At 42.3% G+C, this 17,445-nt stretch overlaps 1 long non-coding RNA gene across 3 annotated transcripts; it reads left to right on the top strand.

Moving 5' to 3' along the window:
* The first annotated feature begins 1,076 nt into the window (after positions 1 to 1,076).
* LOC308384281 lies at positions 1,077 to 16,820 on the top strand. Of its 3 annotated transcripts, none has more exons than XR_013969293.1 (7): positions 2,703 to 2,941; positions 6,896 to 7,255; positions 7,636 to 13,502; positions 13,764 to 13,854; positions 14,014 to 14,051; positions 14,166 to 15,413; positions 15,813 to 16,820. It is a non-coding gene; the product is annotated as an uncharacterized lncRNA (long non-coding RNA). The 3 variants fall into 3 exon arrangements; XR_013969295.1 differs by lacking the exon at positions 15,813 to 16,820 and having other exon boundaries at positions 2,705 to 2,941; positions 7,636 to 7,720; positions 13,310 to 13,502; positions 14,166 to 15,241; XR_013969294.1 differs by lacking the exons at positions 2,703 to 2,941; positions 15,813 to 16,820 and adding an exon at positions 1,077 to 1,577 and having other exon boundaries at positions 14,166 to 15,241.
* The last annotated feature ends 625 nt before the right edge of the window (positions 16,821 to 17,445 follow it).

Here is a 17,445-nt window from a genome sequence, read left to right as displayed (position 1 = left end):
ATAGAAAATAAAATGTTGTTTTCTCCTCTCAATTAAAACAGGCTGTAAAAGCCAATATCAATAGAGAAAAAAAATTACAATCCGTGCCTGTATAATTTGAGGCAACAATATGAAACAGTGACAGAAATGATCACCTACGTATTTGCCCTTTAAGTTCACACGTGACAGAGATGCCTGCAAGCCAAATTACGGGGCATCGATCACACACGCGATATAAAAACCTGTGAGTCAAAGCGCAGGGCACAGGATTCTGGTACACAGCTGCAGAGAGGAGGCGGGAAAACAGCGGCAGCAGAAGGAGGAGGGGTGGATCGCGGATTGGCGATGTGACGGGTCAGCGGCACCAAGTGTAACCGGTGTTATTCTGCGTTGTGTCTGATAAAAAAGGTAAAAGAAAGAAAGACCTCCAAGTAAATAATTTGCCCACTCCAGCTCCTACGACCAAATACAGACAGTGGGGAAGAGGATTAGCTCAACCCACCACAGCTCCCAAGCTAGCAAGGAATACATATTCATGCTATCATTTATGGCGCCTAAAACACATTTATGACACACACATACTACACACTTATAACATCTTACAAAAACAGGCTCAATAATGACAATAACTGAATTAAAATCGCAATCATAAACATCAGGGTGGTTAAATATGAATTATGTGTGCTTTAAGGTGCTGGAAAGAAATGACACCCACCTCTCCCACAGGGGAATTGTAGAAAAAGGGGAGAGGCAAAAGGGGTACACTGTATTTATAGTATTGCACCAAAGAAGAAGAAAAGAATGAGGAGGGGCTCTAACTGATAATGAACACAACTACAGGCTTGGAGGTCCTAAAAGTCAGGTATAAAAGGAGAAGTTTGGGGGTTTAGAACACATTTTGTGTAATTATAACAATGTTATTTATGACTCTGTTACAATAGGAGCTTGCAAAGAAAAGCATCTGGACTTCTTTAAGTTGCTTGAAGACGTTTAACCTCTCATCCGAGAAGCTTCTTCAGTTCTGAAGAAACTTAAAGAAGTCCAGACGCTTTTCTTTGCAAGCTCCTTTGACAACGATGACCTGGATGACTGAGAACCTTCACAGACATAATGTGTTGAAAGTTTGACGTCACTTATAACTTATAACACTTGTATGTGTGCATAGGTCTATTATTTGCGATCGGAAACGAAGGAGAAAAGGCGCTGCCGTAAAGGCTAGTGTAGAAGCGCAAGAAAATTTATGCGACGGATAAGAGGCGGCTGGCTTGACTTAAATAGCTAGGTTTCATTTGACGTAGACGTGACGTCGACGTAAAGCGCGAAATTTGACTGGCGGTCGGAAGTGAAAAAGATAAGCGCAAAATCACAGACAGTAAGCAAAATGCCTATGTCCTGTTGTGTTTACGGATGCTCCAGTAGGTCGACCAGAGAAACTGATAAACGGTATTTTAGGGTACCAAAAATAGCCCAACGAAGAGGAGAAAAATGGAAAATTCTAACCGAAAAACGTAGGAAAAAATGGATTTTAAATTTACGTTTACAGTCGGGAGGAGCAGAGTCTGCCAATGCCCGTGTCTGCAGCGACCACTTCGTCAGAGGTAATGTTATGTTTGCAAACGAACTTATTAGCATTAGGTTGTCGTTAAATTCTCGTTTACTTAGTGCTTTTAAGTTAGTAGTCTAATATTGACTTGATTGGGACTATAGGCTGCCCAAGTGCTTTGGATGACGAAGAGTCGGAGGACTGGGCTCCGACGGTCAATCTCGGCTACGAACGAAAACCCTGATCGGAATCAGTTCTCAAACGAGAGAAAAGAATGAAGCTTAAGGCAGAACAGCATCGATGTGCAGAGGCGATTTTGGATATGCAACAGACGGCTGAGAGTCCGGATTTGAGCCTAGTGACAGTGGAGAACAGGCTACTAACCCTGCCATACAATTGCAATGAGCTGCAATCACTTCTCCATCCTCCTTTGCAATTACCCAAGTCTTCAGAGGTGTCTCGTTAGACCGCTGAGAATGGTTTACCTTGAAACAAACAACTGTCACTCTAACGAAGTCCTAAGGATGTGGCATGTTTGTTGACGTTAAAGCCGCTACCGCTAACTGTTAGCGTGTTTAAGATAAAGCAATATAAGAACAAACACTCACCCTTGCAAACACCAAACTGTATCCATCACGGAGACGTTTTGTTCCAAGGTTGTGGACCCACCCGCTGACAAAAAAATTGTACGCCTCCAGACTCTTGAAAGCTTTCATTTGCTGCCTAGTGTAGTAAGAAGTCTGGAGGACCAAGTAGTTGGTGATATCCACAGCCTCGATAGTAGGCAAATCCTTTACTTCTGTGGTGTATTCGGACATTTTCAAAGAATACGGATCACGTCCGATATATTTTTTAACTATCTGTTTATATCTCTCCCGAGAAACGGGGTCTAAAGTTGCACAATAGCTGCTCTCCTGACTCTCCACAGTGTCCTCCATGTTTACTTCCGCCCTCCACTCAAAAATCGCGCTGCCTCCGCACGTCATCAGAACCACGTGACCGCAACCCAACTATTACGGCTCATTTAACTGACCTATCCCAGACATCCACATGTACACATGTGTACTTTCAACCAATATGTATTCACAGGTAATATCAGCTGATGGGAGCCCTCCTGTTTATTGGTTTATAGTATTTCGGTTAAGTTGGCGGGACGTGTGAGAATCCAGTTTTCACCGGCTTTTAGTGGATCCATCGACGACGAGGAGGACGCACCGGAGATACGTGAAGGGAAAGGATTATTAAGTTTTTAATAAAACAAACAAACACACTCGTTTTTCGCCGGACATTTATCGTTTAGGAAACATACAATGTTTTATAGTCGAAGGAGAGCTCACAATAAGGACATGAGTGCTGGGACTCTCATGTTGTTCCTCTGCTTGGGTTTACTGTCCGTCTTCTTCCCGCTGGGCTGTGCAGGTGAGGTTGAGCTGATTTTAAATGCATTTGTTTTGAAATGATTTGTAAAATAACTGGAACTCACTGAGAAATAAGTTCGCATTATTATGTAAATGTGTAGGTGTGCATGTTTATCGACCTGTCAGGTTTCACGTCAGAGAGCTGGGTTAGAACCGAAAAGAAACTTTTTAACATCTGCCTCAGCGGTGTCTGATAAATACGTTTGTTCCAGCATGTAAAGACTCACGGTGGCTTATGATGAGAGACTGAAGCTCCTCACACTCACACACATACAAACAGCCGGAATATAGAAATCATGGTGGGAGGAGAGCGTTAAAATCAGCCTGTCTTAAAAGAAAAAGAAAAAAATCCAGATGTTATTTTGATTCTTAGATATGGCAAAACTTTGAGCCCTTCGCTGTTTCTCTGTGTGTGCGTGTGTTGGGGAATATGTATGGTTTAGAATTGGCAGTAACACCACCTGTCAGGAATACCAGAGACTTGGACAAAGTCAAATAATGTGAGAAGTCAAATACACAAACAAGCCGAGCAGATCCCGATCTCTCCTCTGCCTGTGTGTGAGTTCTTGTCCATATTTACTTTGTGATTGACGTTGACGTATTGTTATGATGTCATCGGGGTTTGGTTGTCTTAGATCAGTGCTGTCACATAACCAGGAAGTCCTTTTTTGGTTGACCCCATGCTTCTGGAACCTTCCTTACACTTTTTTTTTTCTTTTGAACCTACAGGATACTGCATTAGGGTTGGGCAATTGGACAAATTGATATATAATATTTTATATTATATTTTATTTTATATATATTTTACAAGGGCGATTTATTTATTTATTTACCCATTAGTAAGTTTGCTAATAATGATGGAGTTAATAGAAGCAGTCAACAGAAAAAAAATAATAATAATAGCGCTGTTTTAACAGCACCCCCTTTCATCTGCGAGCAAATGCACCCTCCTCAGAGTGCACCCAAATGCTTGTTGATGAAGCTGCATTAGCTGTGCGCATTAAAAAATTTAATCGTGTTTATCGTGAGGACTCGCTCGCTCTCTCTCTCTCTCACACACACACACAGAAACATACAGTGAGTGGAGACTTATATTACCTGGAATGCTTTCACCACATTGCTTTATATCTTACTCTGATATTATGGAGCACCATGTATGGAAATAATGATGAATTGAACATCTGAGTGAAATGGTTTCCAGTTATCTTCTTAATATGCTTATTTAACTTTATTTGATTCCTTTAATACACTATACACACTCTCATCCTTAGTATACAAATTCACAGCTTACATGATTCATTTAGTCTACTAGCCTGGCAGCACGGTGGTATGGTGGTTAGCACTGTTGCCTCAGCAAGAAGTCCTGAGATTGACTCCATCATCTTGGGCTTTTATGTGTGGAGCTTCCATGTAGGGCTGTTCGATATAACGATATATATCGGATGACGATATAAAAACATCTATCGTTTCATTTTACGCTATTGTTTGTTTCATGGTGTCGCAAAATAAACTGTTTACGGCAATATTTTTTTTCATGGTTTTGATGGTCACTGTAGTGGCTATATTAATTTCTTAAAGTTCTCTCTTTCTCTTATATAACCACACTACGGATGGACAAGCGCCTGTTTTTATGCGTTGTGGTTAGCAACAACGACGGTAACACCATCGCGTGGCCGCTTGTTTATGTTCCACATAAACCTTTCACAATAAAGCTCAAGATCCTGTTGAGACTTTTCAAAATAAACTGAATCACGTGAAAGAGCAGATTATTTACGGATGAGAAGTAAAAAAGAGCCGCCAGGTGCTAAAAAATAAACCTTAGACTCAAACGTTAGAACAGGCTTTTCCCCACAGCACGCCGTGTAATAAATACTCACAAAGAAAACGGCGGCCGTTACAACTTATGTCTAAAAATGTATAGTTTCATCCATCGGTTAAAACACTCGACTCCAGCTACATGACGCGCAGCTGGAAACACTTTCCGCAAGACGAGCTGCCCGAGATTCACAGAATTTACAGAAAATGTTACATTTTTGTGATTTATATCATTATCGGGACGATAGAATTCTTATATCGGGATATGAGATTTTGGTCATATCGCACAGCCCTATTTCCATGTTCTCCCAGTGTTTGTGTCTGTGGGTTAGCTCAGTGTCAGATTGGTGATCTCTTCAGGGCATCTGGCATAGGCTGGTGTTAGTAGACTATAACATCAGGAATCTGGGACTCCCCACCATTGGCCCTTAGAACTGAAGAAGCTTCTCGGATGAGAGGTGAAACGTCTTCAAGCAAGTCAAAGAAGTCCAGACGCTTTTCTTTCCAAGCTCCTTAGACTACGATGACCTGGATGACTGAGAACCTTCACAGACAACATCAGGAATTAGACTTGCTTTTTGGGATGTAGACTACCACTCACACTGATTTCAAATGGTCTGAAAAAAGTTTGTGATGGTCAGGGCCCTGTTCCAGAAAAGGTAATTCAACTCTGAATATCTTCACCTTGAGTGCGTAGTGTGCGTAAAGTGAAAGAACATCGTCATCAACGAAGCTGCAAAATCAGGAATCACAATAGCAACAGGGAGAAAAGTAATGTGACCACCATTTTTATTGCAGAGGTATATTAATCTAAGTCAGTGTGGACCATGGTATTTATCTCAAAATAGAGGGGAGTCATTTTATTCTGCATTTTTCTGTCATTATTTACCTGTTATTCTCAACAAGTTGGCATCTGACCAAAGCATTACTCAGCTATAATCTGACAAGGACAAAATGCAGCTCACAGCAACTGCTGTTAAAAGATCAATTTTGGTGACTTGCAGTGAAAAGTCATGTTGCATAATTATATACTTGTGGTTGAAAAATATTGAAAGTGATCAGAATATAGACAACCTGCAGACTGGATTTTTAAAAAAATTCTCTTTAAAACTGGTCTCAATGGAGTTTAAAGCCATTTTTTCACTCAAAACTTCAAATAATCTCCAAGATCCAGCTGTGACCAATTATAGCACACAAATGATTGATCAGTAGTTTGTATCTTAAGCTTCATATGAATTAATTCATTTAAAAAAGTGATTACCATTTTTTTTTTTTTTTTTTTTTTTTTTTTTTTTTTTTTGGAGTATGAGGTGCACTATAAATTTTTCTCACAAATCTACAGTGTGCCTTATGTATGAATTCTGGTTGAGCTTACTGACCTCGAACAGATTTTATGTGGTACACGGTGCTCAAAAATCTGTCAAAAATGTTTTAGTACGACTTTAGTAAGCCACGAAGCCGCACCGCTTGATGGATTGTCGGAGCATTATGGCTACCATAGTCAGGAGCCTCATACGTACTGTGCTTCAACATAATATTACCGTATTTTGTGTGTGTGTGTGTGTGTGTGTGTGTGTGTGTATAAAGGCCCCCAAATGGCACCTGTTAACAGATATGCTTACGAAGCAGATTTTAAACTCCAGGCTATCAGTCAAGCAGTAGAACATGGGAATAGAGCAGCTGTGAGAGAATTTAACATTAATGAATCAATGGTACGGAAGTGGAGGAAGCAAGAAGAATGAGTTGAGAAAAGTTTGACTTATCTGACGGTTTTGTTTCACTGAATGCCTTATAATCCGGTGCGCCTTATGTATGAAAACAGGACCCGTTCATTGACAGTGCGCCTTATGGTCTGAAAAATATGGTATAGTAATGCAGGTTATAGGTCAGGTTAAGTTTACAGAGTCCGAATTGGGTCTACTCTTAACAAAATCAGAGTTGTTATTAAAACTTGCCTTTTGGAGCGGGGCCTGGGTTTTAATGGTTGAGGACACATCAGTTTGCCAAACTCCAGTATGCATTATGTACTTTACTCCCTCTGCTTCAGGTCTCTGTAGCTCCTCATTCTGATTGTCCCCTCTAGAAGTTGTGCTTTGATCCATTTGACCTCTCTTGCTCTGTGTTATTTTTTTTCTTTCAGTCCAAATAAACATCACAGCTGAGCATGGAAAGAAGGTCATTCTGCCTTGCCAAGTTACAAACAACAGCAAACCCATTGTAGGTGTAGAGTGGAGCAGACCCGACCTGGAGCCAGACTTTGTTCTTTTGTACCGGGATGGGCACTTTGAGTCATTCTACCAACATCTATCTTTTAAGAACCGTGTGTATCTGCAGGACAGCGAGATGGAGCATGGCAATGTGTCTTTGATTCTGGAGAATTTGATGACAGATGATGAAGGAATATATGAGTGTCGTGTTAAAACACGAATGGGCCACAGGAAGAGAGCTCATCTCAGTAGTGACCCCATCAGCACCATCAACATGACTGTTGTTCCTTCAGGTGAGTCAGTTGATTTCACTTTATAATCAGAGGTGAACCTGCTTCCTTCCTTTCGTGAGAGAGAAACCGATAAGATGTTTATTTGCTAAAGTGGGTGCTCATCTCCTAATATGCCCTACACATTTCTAATCATCACTAACACACTCACACTCTGAAGCACTGTGGGCCAGTGGTTTATATTTAAAACTACTAAACTTTTAAAGGTACGCTGTCTCCTTTCTGTTCTTTGTAGAAAGCAGTTTTTGGTCTGAGTGATGTGATCAGAGTGTAATAGATAATGTCTGACAGCAGTTTGAAGATGAAATGGATTCTGTTCTGTTCTGTTCTTTACTCATTACCTACCTGACAGCTGACACTACACACTTGTTTCTTACCTGCAGCTAACATAGGAGGAACCCCAGAGAATGGTGGGAAGGAAGACGGAGCCAGAGGAGACCTTGCACTGATCTGCACTGCCCTGCTTCTGTGGGTTTTTTTTAGTTATTATTTTTAGTTTAGCTATATATAATCTTTACGATCTTTAGAGAAAAAAAGAATCAAAAGCAGAATCTGAGACAGCGCTTATCTGAAACAAAGCAACCAGCAAATTATTTAGGTATATAACAAATCTTAAAGCTAGGTCAAAAAAACAGTCAAAAAGGTGAGAGTATTGGGTTGCAGTTCCAGCTTCCTGTATCAGGATCCCCAGGCAGAGCTGTTAATTCCTAGTTAAAGCTGATATGCTAAAAATGTGTTTGAGCAGCACGCAATAGCACCCAAGCAAGCACCCATTGAGAACCGGTTCCCATTACTGAGGACGACAAGCGAGCACACATTGAGCGCCAGTGCCCGTCATTGGGAGCACTAGTCAAGGGCGGCACACATCGCAGCAGACGAGGGCCAGCTCCCAAACTGGAAGTACCCGTTAAGGACCGGCACCCATCACTGCAGACGACAAGGAATCACCCGTTGAGGGTCACTGGGAGCACCCGTCTGGCGACTGTTGCTTAGAGCGCCCATTGAGGACCTGTCAAGTACCGGACCTGTCACTAGTAATGCCTGTCGGCACCATCCAGTCACTGGCAGTGGCCTTTGAGGACCTGTCAGGGACCAGCACCAGTCACTGGCAGCGCCAGCCATTCATCCATTGGCACCGCCGGCGGCAGCCAGTCATTGGCAGCGTCCATCGAACACCAGTGCCCGTTGTTGCTGACGATGAATGAGCACTCGGCAAACACCAACATCTGTTTCTAGTTCACCCGTCGAGCACTACTGCCTGTCACTCCACCCATTGAGGGCGTCACACGTCGAGCGAGCACCCGTCGAGGACCAGCGCTCATCACTGCCGACGACAAGGGATCATCCGTTGAGGACCAGTGCCAGTCACTGGGTGCAACCGTCAAGGACCTGCACCAATCACTGCGGAAGACAAGTGAGCGCCCGTCGAGGACCGGCGCCCATCACTGCCGACTACAAGTAAGCACCCATCGCTGCCGGCACCCATTGCTGCAGACAACAAGCGATCACCCGTCGAGGATCAGTGCAGTCACTGGGAGCACCCGTCTGGCTCTTGATGCTTAGAGCACCCATTGAGGACCCCTCAAGTACCGGGCCTGTCACTAGGAATGCCTGTTGGCACCAGCCAGTCACTGGCAGCGGCCTTTGAGGACCTGTCAGGGACCAGCACCAGTCACCGGCAGCGCCAGCCATTCATCCATTGGCAGCGCCGGCAGCAGCCAGTCATTGGCAGTGTCCATCGAACACTAGTGCCCGTCGCTGCGGACGATTAGTGAGCACTGGGCGAACACTGACATCTGTCTCTAGTTCACCCCTCGACTACTGCCCGTCACTGATGCACCCATTGAGGACGTCACACATCGAGCGAGCACCCGTCCAGGACCAGCGCCCATCACTGCCGACGACAAGGGCTCACCCGTTGAGGACCAGTGCCAGTCACTGGGAGCACCCGTCAAGGACCGGCGCCCATCGCTGCTGACGACAAGCGATCACCCATCGAGGACCAGTGCTGGTCACTGGGAGCACCTATCAAGGACCGGCGCCCATCACTGCCGACGACAAGCGATCACCCGTCGAGGACCATTGCTGCGTTCATCATACGCAACCTATTGCAAAACTGAAATAAAGAATTTTTAAATGCGTTGTATACGTTTTATTTTAATGTCTGCACTGTAAGTATTGTTACATGAGTCTGCTGAAATGCTGGGCACTGTAATCTAAACAAAATTATATGTAGCTGGTGTGGCTTTTATCATGTCTCCTCAGATCACGCAATACACTTTGTCATTCAGGGACACCCAGAAGGATGGCTATTAGTCACAAATTTCTGCAAACCCAATTAGGGTAGGGCCACCGCTAACCCGTTTCATTTTTGCCTCAGTATGCACCTGATCTACTTTTTGTTTTTGTTTTTAAAAAAATTTTTTTAACACGTTGAGTGTCACTCGGTTAAAGAGATGAATGTATGGTTCAGCCTTTAACGGTGTTCAGGACGACAGTTAACACATGGAGGTTACTGTGGGTACTCAGAAATGCTCCAACAGCTTAAAAAAATATACTCTGATGAAAACTTGGAAAAAATTCCTTCATGGTCACTTTTTTTTTTCTTTTGCTATTACTAATGATTATGTGGACATTGTTTCTGACTAGCAAAATCTGTTATTCAGGAAAGGACCTGTTGTAGGATCTGGACCTCTGAAGATGTCAAAATTGTCTTGTGCAACAATCAGTTGGGTAACCATAAAGATGCTTTATCCAATGACAAACGGGTGAAAGGGAGAAACATGGAAAAATTAATCCTGAGCAAATTTGGTGTAATGAAAAAGATTTTTTTTTTTTTTTTTTTTTTTTTTTTTTTTTAAAGCTTCCGAGCTGCAACCTCAATTGTGGTTTCTCTAGACCAAGATGGCACAGAGTATGGCAGCCTTGTCACGAGCTCCCACAAGCAACAGTTGCTTTTTGTGTTTGATTTTACTTTTACCTTATTTTTTCCACCAGTAATATATTATGTTTTTTTTGTATACGACCACCAAACTTTACTGAACATAAGAGCTAGACTCTCTCATCGTTCTCTGGAGTTCAAGTTTGCAGACCCCCCATTCATCTTGCCTTTGTGTTGGGCCCCTGGAGGCCGCAAACGCAGAAGCAGAAGATCTGGTGTTCTCGTTCAACTGATACGGCACAGTCTCTGGGGAACAAGCTGTGTGAACTTCGGGCATGGATCTCATTCCAGTAAGAGATGTGGCACTGCTGCGTGATGTGCCTCACAGAAACCCGGCTATCGGACAAGGTACCGGACTCTGCCATACAACTACCAGGGTTCTCCGTGCACTGCACAGACAGGTCACAGGCACTAACTGGGAAAAGCAGAGGCAGCGGTGTATGTTTCATGCTCAACAACAGCTGGTGTGATTATGCGAATGTGCACCCGTACCTGAAGTGCTGGCCATTCTGGCTACCGGGGGATTTTACAGCTGTGATCATTACGGCTGTTTACATTCCCCAACAAGCTGACACTGACCGAGTACTCAGGGAACTACAGCACGATCAGCAGTCAGAAAACCGCGCACCCAAAGGCGGCTTTATCATGACCGGTCCACTGTTGGTCCGACCAATCAGAGTTCTTGCTGCAGGACTGTTTTGATGGCTGCTGACGACATTGATGAGTACACAGACTCTGCGGATTTATAAGGAAATGCGTGGAAGATGTTGTCCTATCCAGAACAGTTAAGGTCTACCCAAATCAAAAACCGTTGATTAACAGCAAGGTTCACACGGCACTGGCGGCACAGAACGCTGCTTTTGCCTCCGTGAACACATCGGACTAAAAACACGCACATTGCCAAGTCAGTAAGACAATTAAAACAGTGAAATATAAGTACAAGGACAGAGTGGAACAACAATTTGACAATCCTCTGAGTATGTGGCAGGGACTAAACACAATCACAGACTTCAGAGGGAAAATCAGCAGACCGCAGTCCATGGCCTCTCTCTTTGAGGATCTAAATGTATTCTACGCTAGATTCAACCCAGCAAACACAGCAAGACTGGATAGTGTACGCATTGGGTATGACATCAGCGTGCACACTGTGTCTGTGGAGGATGTGCGGAGGTGCTTCAGACAGGTGAATACGCGCAAAGCTAGCAGTCCTCAAGTCATCTGCGGCTCAGCTGGCTGGAGTGTTTACACACACCTTCAACCTTCCCCTCTCGCTGTCTGTAGTCCCAGCCTCCTTCAAAATGGCTGCCATCATCCCTGTAGCCAAATCCTCCACCATCTCATCACTGAATGACTGGCGACCGGTAGCCCTGACCCCCATCGTGAGCAAATGCTTCAAGAGGCTGGTCAGGGACTTCAACTTCTCTGCACTACCCGACTGCACGGCCACTAGCAACTCCAGCATCACTGTGAAGTTTGCGGATGACACAACAGTAGTGGGTCTTATCACCAAAGGTGACGAGACAGCTTACAGGGAGGAGGTCAGTGCTTTGGCTCACTGGTGTCAAGAGAACCATCTCACCCTCAACGTCATAAAGACAAGGGATTGATAGTGGACTGGCGGAGGGGTAAAGAAGCACATATCACCATCAATAGCATGTGGAGCGAGTGAGCAGCTTCTGTTTCCTAGATGTACGTCTTGCAGAGGGTCTTACATGGTCAGTACACACAAACAAAGCAGTGAAGAAGGCGCACCAGTACCTCTTCCTCCTCACGAGACTAAAGAGATTCGGCATGAGCGCCCACATCCTCCGGACTTTCTACCACTGTGCCATTGAGAGCATTCTCACTGGATGCATCGCTACCTGGTATGGCAACGGCACCACTTACAACCGCAAAACTGTTCAGAGAGTGGTGCGATGTTCTGAACAGATAACTGGAGGTGAGCTTCTTTCCCTCCAGGACATCTACAGGAAGCGGTGCCTGAGGAAAGCGGGGGAGATCATCAAAGACTCCAGTCACCCCCACCATAACCTGTTTAAAGTACTTCCGTCAGACAGGAAGTACTGCACCATCTGGTCCTGAACCTGCAGACTGAGCAACAGCTTTTTCCATCAGGCCACCTAATGGAACAGTGACACTTCATAGACTCCTCACTCTCACCTACCGGAAATCCAATACTATGCACTCCATTTTGTACATATATGCCATTTCTTTTGCACAATATTCAACTGCTGACTTGGCTATTTTTGACATACACACATTTTTTTTTTTTTTGTGCATACATCCTTAAAATTGTACATATATTTATTCTCACATTCCTGCTCTTATAATTGGCTTGTTTCTTACATTCTTGTATTTTGCGCACCACTGTTGCTTGTTAAGCTTGCACAAAAGAATCTCAGTCACATGCGCTGTACCAATGTACTAGAAATGTGATGTGACAATAAAAGTGATTTGATTTTGATTTGACAGGCCATCAACCCATTAAAAATATTGCTATCTGCATATATTTGCGCAATCTCCAAGCTTCACGTTCCCCAGACCTGAACACACTTGAAAATCTCAGTGACTCTGTCCGTGATGCCAACAAATGGTGCCCGTCACTGAGTGCGCCTGTCAGAACACCAACTCCCATTGCTGAGTACCACAAGCGAGCATCCTCATCTGTGAGTGGGTTGAAGAGCTGGGTGGGTCAGCCATTACCTCTGTTCTGGATGACACTTAGTACATGGAGGTTACTGCAGGTATTCAAAAATGCTCCAAAAGCTTGAAAAATTATACATTCTGGTAGAAATTGGGAAAAACTGGTTGTTTCTGACTGGCAAAATCTGTCATTCAGGAAAGGACCTGTTGTCCGTGCCCCCCAAATGCTTACAGGGCTGTGAAGACGTCAAAGTTGTCTTGTGCAACAATCAGTGGGGTTACTGTAAAGATGCTTAGTTGAAAACGGGTGAAAGAAAGAAACATGAAAAATTTGTTCTGAGCCAACCTGGTGTAATGAAAAAGGTTTTTCCAAGGCTTCTGACAGAAACTAGATGGTAAAACTGTACATGTGATCAGATATTGAATGTTTTTGAACAATGTTTATTTATTTGTTATCTAATCTCTCATTTCAGATACAGAAAGTCTAGAGCATGAATTCATAAAAGTGGACTTTGTATGTAGTTGAATCCCAGAATTTCACAGGGCAATAAGAAAGAAATGGGTGTCCTGAGGACGTGGGCTGCCTCACATGTCTTTAGGCCAAATCACCAATGTCCAACATGGAGTCCCAGTGTGTCACCTTCAACCACCCAAGCAGGAGACAGGGTAAGACCTTATAACTGTAGCATCCATACCAGTGCAGGAAGTAATTGAATTTTTTTTATTTTATAGTCACATAAGGTGTTCAGTTTTACCAGCTGTGGCTCTGGGCCATTTTTGTCATTTTCTACATCTCATACAGATGATTTGGTGAGAAAAATTCACAGTTTAACAGGCGACTCCACAGACTATTTTTAAGGATGCACACAGAAACTAACGTCATCCATTTTGACAGCTCATTTGTTGTCATCTCTTTTTTTTTTCCAGAGTGATCCACTGAATGAACACAGTGATGTTATACAGTCAAAGAATGGTGACCAAAACACAGCAGAAGGAAAAATTAAACTCAACTCCCAAGGTAATGGTAACATTTTTAATAAATACTCTATTTATAAAGTAATACAAATGAGCAGAAAATGGTTAATGATATAATGTCAAATGCATTTGCAACAAACATTAGACACAATATTGGTTCCATCACACACTAATGTCATTCTGGTTTATTGTTAACTTACAGAAACCACAGAAGGTGACAGTAGTAGAAATTATAAGAAGGTAAGAAAGTCCAAATTGTATTTAAAAAGATATTAAGGACTATTTACTTTATCAACATTATAGTATTATAATGTTTTTGCATACAGCACAAGTGTATATGCTTATACTCTGCAGTCATGGGAGATTTTGGAGGAAATCTGCAGAAAGAAGCTGCATCAAAGACAAAAAAGCTGCTTCAGAGACTTCACCTTCAAGACAAAATTCAACAGAAGTTTTCACCAGCAGAAATTCTCCAAATTCTTCCAACTATGAAACAGCACCATGCCACATCTAGGAAAAATCTAGCTCACACTTTTCTTCGCAGGCTTGTGATTAGGGCTGGGTATCATCACTGATTCCTAGAATCAATTCGATTCCAATTCACAAGGTCCTGAAATATCATAATTCTGGTCATTTATCAGTAAATATCAATTTTTTTTATATCTACCGTATTTTTCAGACCATAAAGCGCACGGGATTATGAGGCGCACTGTTGATGAACTGGTCTGTTTTTATACATAAGGCGCACCGGATTATAAGGCGCATTAAGCAAAACAAAACATTCAGATAAGTCAAACTTTACTCAAATTCTTCTTGCTTCCTCCACTTTCGTACCATTAATTCATTAATGTTGAATTCTCTTGCTCCATTCCCTTGTCGTTGCAATCTGACTGAACTTTGGTCCATTTACAGCATCCTGACATGCGATTGGAATTGTCCCTAACCATTGGGTACTCTCCCGTTAACTTTTATCTAGTGGAAAAAAGTCACTGTTTAGTTTTCTGTCTTCAGTTATGTTGGAAGTGATAGCAGAGCTGTACGTTTCAGAATATGGTATATCGCATTTAACTGGAAACTAGCGAGCTAACTTCCTGCTGGAGATGTGCAAAGCAGCTGGTATTTTTATCTGTGTTTGCATTTGTTAAGGGGGGGGAAGAGTATTTGTATTCGAGTAAAATTCAAAATAGGTGTAAATATCCATTTTTTGGTGTTACACTATAACGTTATTTAGAAGTGTAAGTATACTTTAATTATATCCATTATAATAATTATGGATATGCAGTATAAATAAATGATGATGATATTAGTTGATGTTTTCTTCCATAAATCCAGCAATGAACATGTAACGTCATTGAAAAGGAAATAACATAACAACCATTGCCTCATCCATGGTTAAACCAACAACTAATAAAATACCATTGTGAACATTATGACAGGTGTTTGATATGTCTGCCTCTGCTGATTTGACTTTTGCACACATTATATATCACTTTGGTTTCATCTGCAGCACTGACTGTAAAATGCTTCCACACAGAACTTGAGTTTTTTGGTTGGTGGAGGACCCAGAGATGGCTCAGCAGCAGCAACACTTGTTTCTATTTGGTATGCCAAATCCATGTGGGGAGTTTCAGCTAAATTAATGAGTGATGCACACTATATGAATGAACGTAGCGCATGAGCACCAAATTTTACAAACAGAAAACAAAGACTGAGAAATTGCTTTTCACCTTCTTTGGACAGATTAAACATCTTAGGCCACCAATTGATTTGTTGTTTTATTTCAGTCTGTTTTAAATACAGTACAACAAGAAAACACGGGATATGTGTTTACTGCATTAACAACAAGAAAAAAACTGTAAAAGTACACCATTTTTATGGCTGCAATCACCAATTACTTGGTGGGTGGAAGCATCAAAAATTGCCGTCGGTTTTTAAAGAGTGGCAAATCGGTCAATCACTCTGTTTTGACTCAGATCCTGAAGCATGTCTTTTTTTCAATAGTCATGACTGCAAGACTGAAGTCTTTTCTGACCCGTTGTTTGACGCAGCCGGGAGTGCAGCTCACACAGTACACTAAAGGACCTTCCCCATGAGCAGCTGCTTACAGGCACCTTTAGGGCAACTTGGATGGTTGCCTTCAGAGAGGGAAACTTGTCTGAATCAAGGAGGTTGTGCACAGACAACATATCTTTTGGTGGACATCCAGCCTCTGTTTTCCGGGCAAGAAAGTTTCTTCACAGCTGTCCTGTGCCAAATGTTCTGTTGACCCACTGAGAGAGGCATCATTTAAGAAATGCCAGGAACACTGAAGCTCATCGCAGGGATCAAGCAGGACTCGCCAGCAGCTCCCTTACAGGGAATTTTTCAGAGCTCCACCATAGGCCCACCGCAGAAGATGGATAAACCCAGCATTTCATGAACACTGTGATGGAGACCTTTGCTTTTTTAATTTTAGATGTACTCAGATAATTCTCTACACTACTAGCAAAACCTAGTGTAAAAGATTTTTAGAAGTTTTTAGTTTAACATACAAATGATGACCTTTGACCTTCATCAAGTTTTATTTAATGCTGTCAGAGAAAATATCATGTCCTCTTCATGTAGCTGAAGCTGTGCAGGTCTGAGATCAGCAGCTTTCTGAAACACCAAACTGAGTTACTGTTTTTAGGCTCCAGTGGCACAATCGGTCAGCGTGTGGTATTTATATGACAGTAACCTCCAATGCAATGCCGAGGTTGCGAGTTCGAGCCTCACCTGAGGCAATGATGCTTTACGTAATTTCCTTAGGGATTGTTAAAGGATTCTGATATGCTGCTATATATTGACACAGTTATATGGACTATTAATCTATTTGTCTTTAACTTTATCAATAAAACAGCTGCAGTTTTCACTGACAACATATGTCGTACTTTAACCTTTGTACTGTTTTCATCTGTTAATTTTGCAGTCAACATGTGAACATGTTGGATGGTCTGTCAGCTGTCATTGGGTGCTGCTGAGATCTGAATCTAAGGGCAGCTCTTGTAATTACAAAGAGAAGAGAATCATCACAAAGAGAATCATCACAAACCGTGAAATATAAAGTTTATCCCTCTAATCTGATATAGAGCTGATCCTTCCCTGTCCTCACAAATTGGTCCTCACACACGTCAGGATCTGAAGTTCTGCGCTTAGATTTTTTTTTTAAGTTCTACAATTCTGCTGACAGCTGACATTAGCTGTTTATTAAAAAAATGACAAAGCCATGTATATACTAACAGACTTTCCAGTATAATCTTTACCATATAGAGATGATGGACCAGGTTTCCAGGTTCAGTCTGCTGCTGCATCGTGGTCACCGGCAGGAAAACAGACAAACATACGGAGGTGTTATCACCAGTGTTTGAGCTGCTGCATATTGGACAACAAATAATATTAATGCTTCAAATCATTCCTCTCAAAGGATATAAGCTGTATGGAGTACTGCACATGTAACTTTGAATGATTCTTAATGAGGTGTTGTTTGCAGTTTTTTTTTTTAACTTGAATAAAAACCTGAAAGTTTCATCTCTATTAACTGCAATATTCCACAAAAAATAAAGGACAGTCATGCACAAATTCAACACAGCTTCTCAAAAATTCATTAAAAATCATC

This window comes from Rhamphochromis sp. 'chilingali' (assembly GCF_963969265.1).
Source record: "Rhamphochromis sp. 'chilingali' genome assembly, chromosome: 17".
Lineage (NCBI taxonomy): Eukaryota > Metazoa > Chordata > Actinopteri > Cichliformes > Cichlidae > Rhamphochromis > Rhamphochromis sp. 'chilingali'.
This window is presented reverse-complemented; position numbering and strand designations above follow the sequence as displayed.